Source organism: Triticum dicoccoides, chromosome 4B, assembly GCF_002162155.2.
Source record: "Triticum dicoccoides isolate Atlit2015 ecotype Zavitan chromosome 4B, WEW_v2.0, whole genome shotgun sequence".
Taxonomy (NCBI): Eukaryota; Viridiplantae; Streptophyta; class Magnoliopsida; order Poales; family Poaceae; genus Triticum; species Triticum dicoccoides.
In genome coordinates this window covers 337,665,245-337,674,946 of record NC_041387.1, presented here as the reverse complement: position 1 = coordinate 337,674,946, position 9,702 = coordinate 337,665,245, and the positions used below count along the sequence as shown (strand labels likewise).

Sequence of the window (9,702 nt, the reverse complement as noted above, 5' to 3'; positions counted from 1 at the left end):
AAATACATAGAGTTTTGCATCTCATAGTTAGTCCATCTCATGCACCCATGCTTCTGTTACACGGAGAACCACTTTTATCAGTTTATTCAGCGTTTTAATTAGCATATGTATCACTGTGGATACCGGATACTCTAATATGCTTTCGGCCAGGTTATTTTGCGAGGGTTGTGTGCACCGAACCCCATTTCTCTGGACCAACGTGTTCTTCTGGCCCTTTTCCAGCAACTGACATGCGACATAGCCAACTACATATCCCTGAAGCTTCAATGGATACAAAAGGTTTACAGAATCTTCACACGTAGGATTTTGTTTATATCTCCAACTCTTTAATGTTCGATTACCTGGTACTCCTTGATTGTGCAGTTCTCTTAAATATTTTGGACCACTAAGCATTTTGGAAACTGTAGTGGTGGTATATGCACAATATATCTAACAACATAAGCATGAAAAATTGAAAAAAAAGTATAATATCAGGTAATTTGTGTATCGTACTTAACCACATGTGCTGCTTTGGGTTGTCTTTTTAGTTGATAAAAAAGTTCAAACAATTTTTGTAATAATTCCGACAATTGCACAAGCCAGTCATTCCGAGGTTCAGTATATTTTTAGCAGAATAATGTACTTGACTAGATGCTACTAGCGTAAATCATTTAAGTTTATTGATCTTCTAGATGAGCTTTTGTGAAACCATGTATCTGTTTGTAGAAAAAATAGTCCAACATGAAAATAATATTTTCAAGTATGTCGCATTTGTTTTATTTTCCTGCAAATTGATATCAAGGTGAAGGACAGATACATCACTATGGATTATCTACATATATCAGCAGCACTTGCTTTTCAAATTGGCGAAACATGGCTTGCCTATTTCATTGTCAATTACTCAACATTTCAAAATGCTTGAAGGTTTTAGTATACTCAGTGCCCTTTTATAGAGTTGCAATGAAATTCCTGTTAGATGTTAATGTCCTTTAGGAATTGTGCATTGAAATATACTCCCTTCGTTCCCAAATATAAGTCTTTCGGGAGATTGCAACGAGTGACTACATACGGAACAAAATGAGTGAATCTATACTCTAAAATATATCTACATACATCCTTATGTTGTAATCCATTTGAAAACCATTGACTGCTTATCTGTCCTTCTATAGCTTCTACTTGAAGAAATGCTCCAAGAATAAGGCCACCATCAATATATTTGTTCATTTATGGGCAAAAGTGTCGGCACGTGAATTATCACTTTTTATTTGTCGAGAAGTTTCTTACCTTTGTGTTGGTCAATAATTTTTATGTAGATTCTGATATTATATTTTTAGCTAAGATGCATTAGATCATTGTAGTATAGTCGAAGGGGATGTTATAGATGATCATTCGTGTACTGTTTGTAGAGAACATATCTCCAATTGTATTATTGATAAATGAAGGAAATTTTTGGCATTTGCTCCATAGCGAAGCACTAAAGAGGCATGTGGGGACACGTGGATGACTCACCCCCCACTCCCCCCCTTCATTAAACAAGCCCACAACATTACAAGTCAAAAGCGAGCTGGAGTATTGTGGCAGTATATGAATTTGATGCAGGAATAGATCGGTGTATAGACTAGGTGCAGGAGTAGCTCAGAGAGGTTGACCCTCATATCCAGCTTGACAAGATTAATTTTTTTAAGTTTGAAACATTCCCCTGAGCAGTTTAATGACAAATGTGTCATGCGGTGGTTGACCTCATCACCTTGGAATCGATCATGTTCCAACGTGCTTTGATCAGGTAAATAACACAACCAGCATTGTCAAGGGCTGAATGAAGGATAAGTGGCAACATGGGCAGGCTATCGTGTTGACGTAGATGTCATGGACGAAAGGATCATGTAGGCATGCTTTATTGGGTTCGAGGGAGTATTTTTTTTTCCCGTTGCAACGCACGGGCATTTTTGCTAGTCTCTCCCTATAATAATAAAGCACGGATTGGGTCTCCGGGTTCACCGTTACAATACGTTTTCTTTTACGTCATAATACGCTTTTACGGTTTGTATAGACAAAATTCAAGGTGGTACTAATTTGGGGTTCGCTTTTACGATTTGTATAGACAAAATTCGAGGTGGTACTAATTTGGGGTCCGCAGGGCGACTGCTTCTGGTCTTCCGTGTTCGCTGGTTCAGGACGTCGTTCGCAGCTGCATAAGTCAACGGGCCAGAATTTTTATTATGGGCCGCTAAAAATATTCGATCTCACAATCTACTCTTCCCTCCGGCTGCGGCAATCAGAGTTTGTGATTTCCAATCCAATTCGAATTAATAGTACCACCCCGACAGTTTGCATCAAATCCTAGCAACTTATATACTTCCAAATTGCAAGAACCAGCAAGCCAACAAGAAGAGGATGAGATACGATCAATCAGAGAGGAGAGACGCATGATGAATCCAACAAAAGCATTATGAATGAGGTGACCAGCCTAAGAGAAAGCCTCGAGACAAAGCGGGTGGCCGCCGCTGCGCCAGACCGCCTCCAGCCGCAACCGGCCGACGAACGTGAAGCAGGGATGGCCGGCCAGATCTGGCGACCGAACGCCACTGCACACCGGACCCGCAGCCCCGTCACCCCCAGCCACCCACCGGAGAGGGGCTCCACCACGAAGGGGACGCCGCCCCGCCCCCGCGCCTGACGAGCATATGCTGTCGCTGCCCCAGCAGCAAACACGTCGACGCTGCCAGATCCGGTCACAGGCTCACACAGCGTGGCAAATCCCGCTGGCCTGGCAGCAGGCTGCGGCTCTTCTGAAGGAAGCGCCAGATGCCTCTGGGGATGAGAGATGGATCGAGAGTACTCAGTAGAAAGGATGCATGCCCCGATGGATAAGCTCCAGACGGTGGAGGCGAATGGATAAGCCTAAAGCGGATACGTGCCGGCCGCTCGACCGAACAATTTATCAGTCGACTCATTTTTTTAAGAACAAGCACAGTTTGCATATCTGAGCCCTATAATAATATATCTATATCTGCGACAAATCCATTGGACAGACAAGTTCATTGGACAGACAAATTTAGATAGATTCAGGCATAGATAGTTCATCCGACAGACTAATCGTACCCAAAATAGACAAAGCTCACCGTATTAAACTTAGCTACTAATAAAAAAGACGATGCGGAGGGCAAGACACCACTTCTTGGCGCGGGCCCTTGCCGATCTCCTCCATGTATGCGTCCGCCGGCGGGGGGACGGTCGCCATCCGAGCTGCCGGTGCCACTCTACGATGCGGAGATGTATCCCGTTAGACAGCGGATGGCGCGACTCTGCTGCCGGGTGTGGCGTGCTGCCTTTGCCTTGGCGCTCTCCTTCTCCCTCGCGAGGAGCTCTGAAACCTCGAGCGTGGCGGAGCGCCTTCGTGTTTTTCTGCCGATGATGCCTTGCGTCGGTCTTCGATGTGGTGAGCGAGCACTGCATCACCTCGCGGAGGAGCGCCTCCTTCGGATCCACCGACACGGAATGTTCGCGCTGGCGGCGGAAGCCACTGAGCTTGAGCTTCCGTCCCGTGTCCAGCCCCGCCACTCGATGGCGATGCGGAGTGCCAGCTCCTCATTGTCGGGTGCATCGATGTCGGAGTGCTCCTGCTTCACGAGGTCGTCCCGGTCGATGGGATTGGACTCGTTGCCGGACTCGTCGCCGGAGTTGGCCATTGCGGAGGTGGCGGAGGAGGTAGAAAGATTCAGTTAAGAGAAGTGGAGAAGACGAGAGGGGAGCGGAGATTGCAAGTGGACTAAGAGCGAATAGGGCTCGTCCGAGAGTGTAGGGTTTTGTGGGGACGATGGCGTGCCCAGGCGCCTTCGGGTGTCCCATATCCACCCCAGATATGGGCCGGATATGAAAGTGCCAGTCAGTCCGAACGTTTGGGCCGGATATGGATTTGTACACCAGAGTATGCAAACACGCATCAGGAGAGCATAGTGGTGCGTGAAACAAGTTTTGTGATTTTTTTCGCCCGTTGCAATGCACGGGCATATGTACTAGGGGCCACTGTTGGTTATTGGTCGGAGAACGTCTCGGTCATGTCTGCATGATTCCCGAACCCGTAGGGTCTACACACTTAAGGTTTGATGACGCTAGAGTTATTATGGGAAATAATATGTGGTTACCGAAGGTAGTTCGGAGTCCGGATATGATCCTGGACGTCACGAGGAGTTCCAGAATGGTCCGACGGTGAAGATCGATATATTGGACGAAGGGTATTGAAGTCCGAAAGTGTTACGGGGGTACCAGGCTATGGCCAGCATGACCGAAAGGTGTTTCGGGAGCCCCGGTAAGTGTTGGAGGGCCTCATGGGCCAAAGGGGAAGGGGAAAACCAGCCCACTAAGGGGTGGTGCGCCCCCCACACCATTTCCCACGTTATTTGGGGAGGTGGGGCGCCTCCACCTGACTTGGGAGGAAATCCTCCACCTGCTTGGCTTGGGGGGCAAGTCTCCCTAGGATTTTCCCTAGGGAGATCCAATCTGCTTGGCAGCCGCCCCCTAGGGGAAACCCTAGGGCGCCTCCCCCTCTCCCCTTGCCCCTATATATAGTGGAGGGGTGGGAGGGCAGTCGCACCTCTTCGCTGGCGCAGCCCTCTCCCTCCTCCAACACCTCCTCCTCCTCAGTAGTGCTTGGCGAAGCCCTGCCAGAGAACTGCAAGCTCCACCACCACGCCGTCGTGCTGCCGGAGCTCCCCCTCAACTTCTCCTCTCCCCTTGCGAACGGGCTCTTTTGCTAGATCACGATGGTCTGGATCAATAATCTCTCCCTCATAATAAAGCACGGATTGGGTCTCCGGGTTTACCGTCACAATACGCTTTCTTCTCATGTCATAATACGCTTTTACAATTTGTATAGATAAAATCGTAATATAAATGAGATGGTATTAATAGCACGTCCGTCCGTCCGTCCCGATTCGTTTTTCATACCGTACGTAGACCTTGCTTTTGCGGCGCCTGGGCCGAGCTCGTGCGTCGCCCACCTATCCTGGCCCATTTAAGACACATGCGAAGGATACGATCGGCGAGCACATATACTGCAGCTAAAAATAAATAAAGCCGCCGATCCTCACGGGGATCGAACACAAGACGTCTTGGATGAAAGACCCCTAAAGTACCAGCTGAGCTAGCGCTCATTATCTATCACCATCAGCCGGATTTTCTAATGTTAATCGGCTACGCCCGTCTAGCAGAATTCTTGGGCCTCAGTCCATCCATCCATCCTCTGCGACGTGGCCCAAAAATACGGTAAAAATAATTGCCCGATCAAACTCCTAATCCTAACATGACGAACTGTTCACAAGATAATCTCATATCGTTTTTCTTTACAAAATCCCACCAGTTTAAATATGTTTGTGAGCTCAAGACAATAAGCAGCCTCCAATCAAGGATTCTTTCAAAGATGGAGTTAATGGGAGAGAGACCCAACATATATTGGCCTAATTAAACGGAGGGAAAGACCTGCCGATTTATAAATCGGCGTCTACAAAAAGAGAGCGTTAAACGGGAATTGAGGGCTGCCATGCATGATTTAAGAAGGAATCGGCATTAAAGGGAATGGGTTAGTCTCGACCAACAATTCTGTGTAGCGTTTCTCGACCACTTGAATGGGCTGGTTAGTCTCGACAAAATATTCTGTCTAGCGTTACTCTGGCAAAAAGAAAATGCTACCATTTTTTCTAAAGTATTCTGACTTGAGAAGAAATCCAAAAAGATGACAACTTATTTCATGGAGGAGCCGATGGCTTCATGACATCGGAAATTATCACCATCCTAAGTGGTACGTGTAGGGTGTAGCTCACGGAGAGTGTCCCTCATGGCCAACTCAACGGGATTAGTTTTCAAAGTATAAACACTACCTTGCACTGGTGTATCTCAATTGCAGGTGTGTCATGTAGAGGCGGAGATCACCGTGTTCGAATTGGTCATGTTCGAACGCATTGCCTTCAGAGGATGAGACACCGTGGGCACTATTGATGAGGATGGGAAGAAGTATAATTTCAACTGAAGGACATAGACCTTTGGAGGGTCATGAGTTGTGTTTATTGAGCTAGGTGCAAAGGATTTTTTGTAAAGAACTAGGGATTGTTTGTTTAAATGCGAAGGAATTATAATTCATTATTTATAAAGCTTAGTGAGATTTTTTTCATGACAGCTTACAAATAATGCCTTTAAGATTTAAAAATTAGGGGGCTTTTTAAGATCAGAATCATCGTATAAAAATCGTATCAAAAGCATTGTATATGTAGCATGTTTCTTAATGTACAACTGGGAAAAGACTTCCTCGCCTGCGAGCGTTGCAACGCTCCGCAACACATCTGGGGACGAAGCCACGTAAATCTCTCCTCATCCTAATTAATTTCTCTCCCCGATGAATTCAAGGGTGGGCCCACACTAACTAATCACCCTCCTAATTCAACCGTGGGGTCCACACTAACTAATCTCACCCACATGAATTCGCGTGAATTGGCCACACTCGTACAATTGATATGAAGTATTACTAGACCTTGGTGCGCGCCTTCCTGCCGTTGCCGGGTGGCATCATTGAGATATTCTTGGGAGATGTTGCTGGATATTTCGGTGGATACGTCACTATATCTCCCGTTGCAACGCACGGGTATATGTGCTAGTAATAATAAAGCACGGAGTCGGGTTCACCGTCGCGGTAGTTTTTCAAAAAAGCCTCTATTGTTTTCTGTATCCAACCCGCAGTCCAATTTCGAGTGGAAATGACAAAATGTTTCGTTTTTGCACAAAACTCACTGTTGTTTGGTTTATTCAAGCCGCGGTCCTTTTTACAGTGCCTGGACACATGGATCCATCCTCCTCCGCGCACCGGCGGGGCCGGTCGTTGTCGGCTCCGCCAAGCGCCTCCTCGTCCTCGACTGGGCAATGAGAGAGGCGGATCAGCCGGCGGGCGGGACAGCCCCCACGGACCACGCCGAGCCGAGCACCGCAACCGACATGTACATCGACTCCGGCGGAGACCATGCGGGCAGGGATCCGGGTGCCAAAAGGAGGCGCGGCGGTGGCAGCGGCGTTGATGTGCACGTCGTGGTCCAGAGGCGGGAGAAGCGCCAGATCCTCGCGTGGAGGGTGCGCCAGTACCGGTCCCTGGTGGCCGAGGCCAAGGCGGCGGCAAGGAGGGCAAGAATCCGGGCGGTGAGGAAGAGGACGGCCGCTTGGAAGAGCGTCCAACGGCAACTCACGCGCGCCGCCCTGAGCTGCGACGGCCTGCACAAATGGAGCCCCGGCGGCGGCGGAGGAGCTGCTTAGCAATATTAAAGATCCGCTGGTAATTAAATCAGCTCAATCCTCATGCTAATTAGGGAATAGAATTAGCACCCTAGCATTTTGTTTTCCTACTCGATTAGACAGTGCTCCTTGATCTGAATGACAGGGGAGCTCAGCTCAATTAGGTTGGCTTTTGTGATGTTATCCAATTGCGTGTAGAAATCCCATCTTTATGCTCCGAAAAACTTACTACTGATACTCTGAAAGACAACAATATATATTAGTGTTCTTAGATAATTGCGCACTTGAGCGTTTGTGCTCTAAGTTGATTTACCAGATGACACCATCAGTCTCGGCTGATTTTGCAGCTTCATTCATGCCTTCCACTTGGCATTGATCTGTCTCCAGTCTCCACTGCATTTCACTAGCAGCAGTTTTCACCTTTTGAGGTCTGAGCTATCAAATATTCGAATGCCTTTTCTGGCTAATCCAATATCCCAGGAGTATCACCATGTTTACACATTTAGAAGATTTTTGCAGTTAGACGATTCCCGAGAGAGCAAAGAGTAAGTTGAGAGAGATGGAGAGAGCACAGAAGGGAAGGAGAAAGGAATAGGGAGGCGCGGCGGTGGTTGGTTCTCCGGCGGCACTGGATCGGGCACGGGCGCAGAGCTCCTGCTCGGGGACGCAAAGATCCAGGGAGGCACTCTCCCATTCAGTTACCCTTACTATCGGTTCCTACGTGCAGCCCCGGCCGCCATAGCCTGAACGGCGCGGACGTGTGCTTCTCCCCAGGGAGGGCCATGCCGCTGCAGATGAAAGTGAATCCCCTTCCGAGCCGGCGGACATGACATGGTAAGAACGCTTACGCAGAGATTCAGTTTTGGATGGACGATTGTTCTTATTTAGTCTCTTTGTTTTTCTCTTGTGCCTTGGTCATTCAGGTTGGTTTCACAGGATTGACTCGGCTACCTATAGAAGTGCCACCAATCTGAACCAAGCTGTTGCGTCAAGGTGAGATGATCAATTCGGTTCTTGACCACTGCCACCCTGTTTAGTACTCTTATTGATCTGATTTCTCTCTTGTTGATGCAAGCGACGGGCGCGACACGCACCTCCAACCAACGCTTTCTCCGGTGATCCCCGGCCACGAGCACGTCTATCCCCTACAAGCCGCTACCGGTGCTCCCTCTCCGCTAGATGCGGCAAGGTCGTGCGAGTGTTCTGTAGCTCGGCGCTGCACCATGGGACAGGATCGTCGCCCTCCTGGCCACAGCCGCAAACTTCGTGTCTGGCCTGCTTATCCTCACCACTTTCAGAATCGGAGGCAGTGCGTGACTGGTGACCAGTGTCCGACTTTGATCGTCGACGCTGATGATGGATTCAAGCACTCCACCATATTCTTGGTACAACACCACTGGGGACTTAGCAAAACTGCTTTTTAGCAATTAACATCCAAGTCCTAGATATTGTTATGGCATAAATTTTGATGGTTAGGATTTTAACAAGGTGCAGAGGAGTGTAGGTTGAGATGACAGACATAATAGTGTGCTAAATGTGTAGACATAGTTTGACAATTTTGCTGAAACATAGTACTCCCTTTAGTAAAAAAGATGTCCTGAATAAGCTCTAATATGACACCATGATTGTTACCATTTGTTCAGAAGAACAAATGTAAGTTCTATAAAATAATTGACTGATATTTTCAGATTTTCTCCTTGTACACTTTTAATAGCTCATGATGTTTAGTGATCCTTTTTCCATATGTTTGTGATCTATTTTCAGGCTACATCATCAGGATTCACACCTCGTCAGATCCGAGATCTTTGATTTCCTGCTGTTTGGAAGGGATCCATTAGTCGCCGCTGTTCAACTTAGATGTAACACAATCTGTAAAATCTGTAAAGGTCCATTATTGCCATTCAGAGACTCCATCATGGAGTAATTTTTGCGTAACCTCTAGGTTAATTTTTTATGTGGTCGGCATAACACCTAATTCATAATGATGTAATTTTAAATAAGTTATAAGGTTTAAGAGAAATCTTATACCAATAAAGAAAATAATCGGGTTGGTCAAGGGGAGGGAATGTGTCTCCTCCACTATTACATTACATCCGATACTATCTAATTAGATGCATGCTCCCTAGAATGCCTCATTTTTATTCTTATTTGCAAATTTAGGATTCTACCTACAAGACTTGCGGTCTTTGTATAAATTAAGATTAAGTAGGACAATGTTATAGGTTTAAGAAAAAAGGTTTAGGATAAAACTGTTCTAGATTTTGAGAAGATCGTTACATATCCATGGGGAAAATGTCCCAGGTTTAGAAAATTAACTTTCCATGTTTTCTGTTCTTGGTTAATAAACTGGTCACAATAGTTTTTTATTTTTTTAGCAAGCTGGTCACAATAGCTAACCCAATAGATTCCCGGTCCTACATATGCCTCGCATTAACACCGGGCAAAAAGTAC

The 9,702-nt window shown here is 46.8% G+C and overlaps 1 long non-coding RNA gene across 3 annotated transcripts; it reads left to right on the top strand.

The window, feature by feature from the left end:
* Positions 1-7,174: 7,174 nt before the first annotated feature.
* On the top strand, positions 7,175-9,307 carry LOC119296096. 3 transcript variants are annotated; one of them, XR_005144823.1, is made up of 5 exons: positions 7,175-7,291; positions 7,771-8,085; positions 8,175-8,244; positions 8,327-8,636; positions 9,016-9,307. It is a non-coding gene; the product is annotated as an uncharacterized LOC119296096 (long non-coding RNA). The 3 variants fall into 3 exon arrangements; XR_005144822.1 differs by lacking the exon at positions 7,175-7,291 and adding an exon at positions 7,304-7,679; XR_005144821.1 differs by lacking the exon at positions 7,175-7,291 and having other exon boundaries at positions 7,308-8,085.
* The last annotated feature ends 395 nt before the right edge of the window (positions 9,308-9,702 follow it).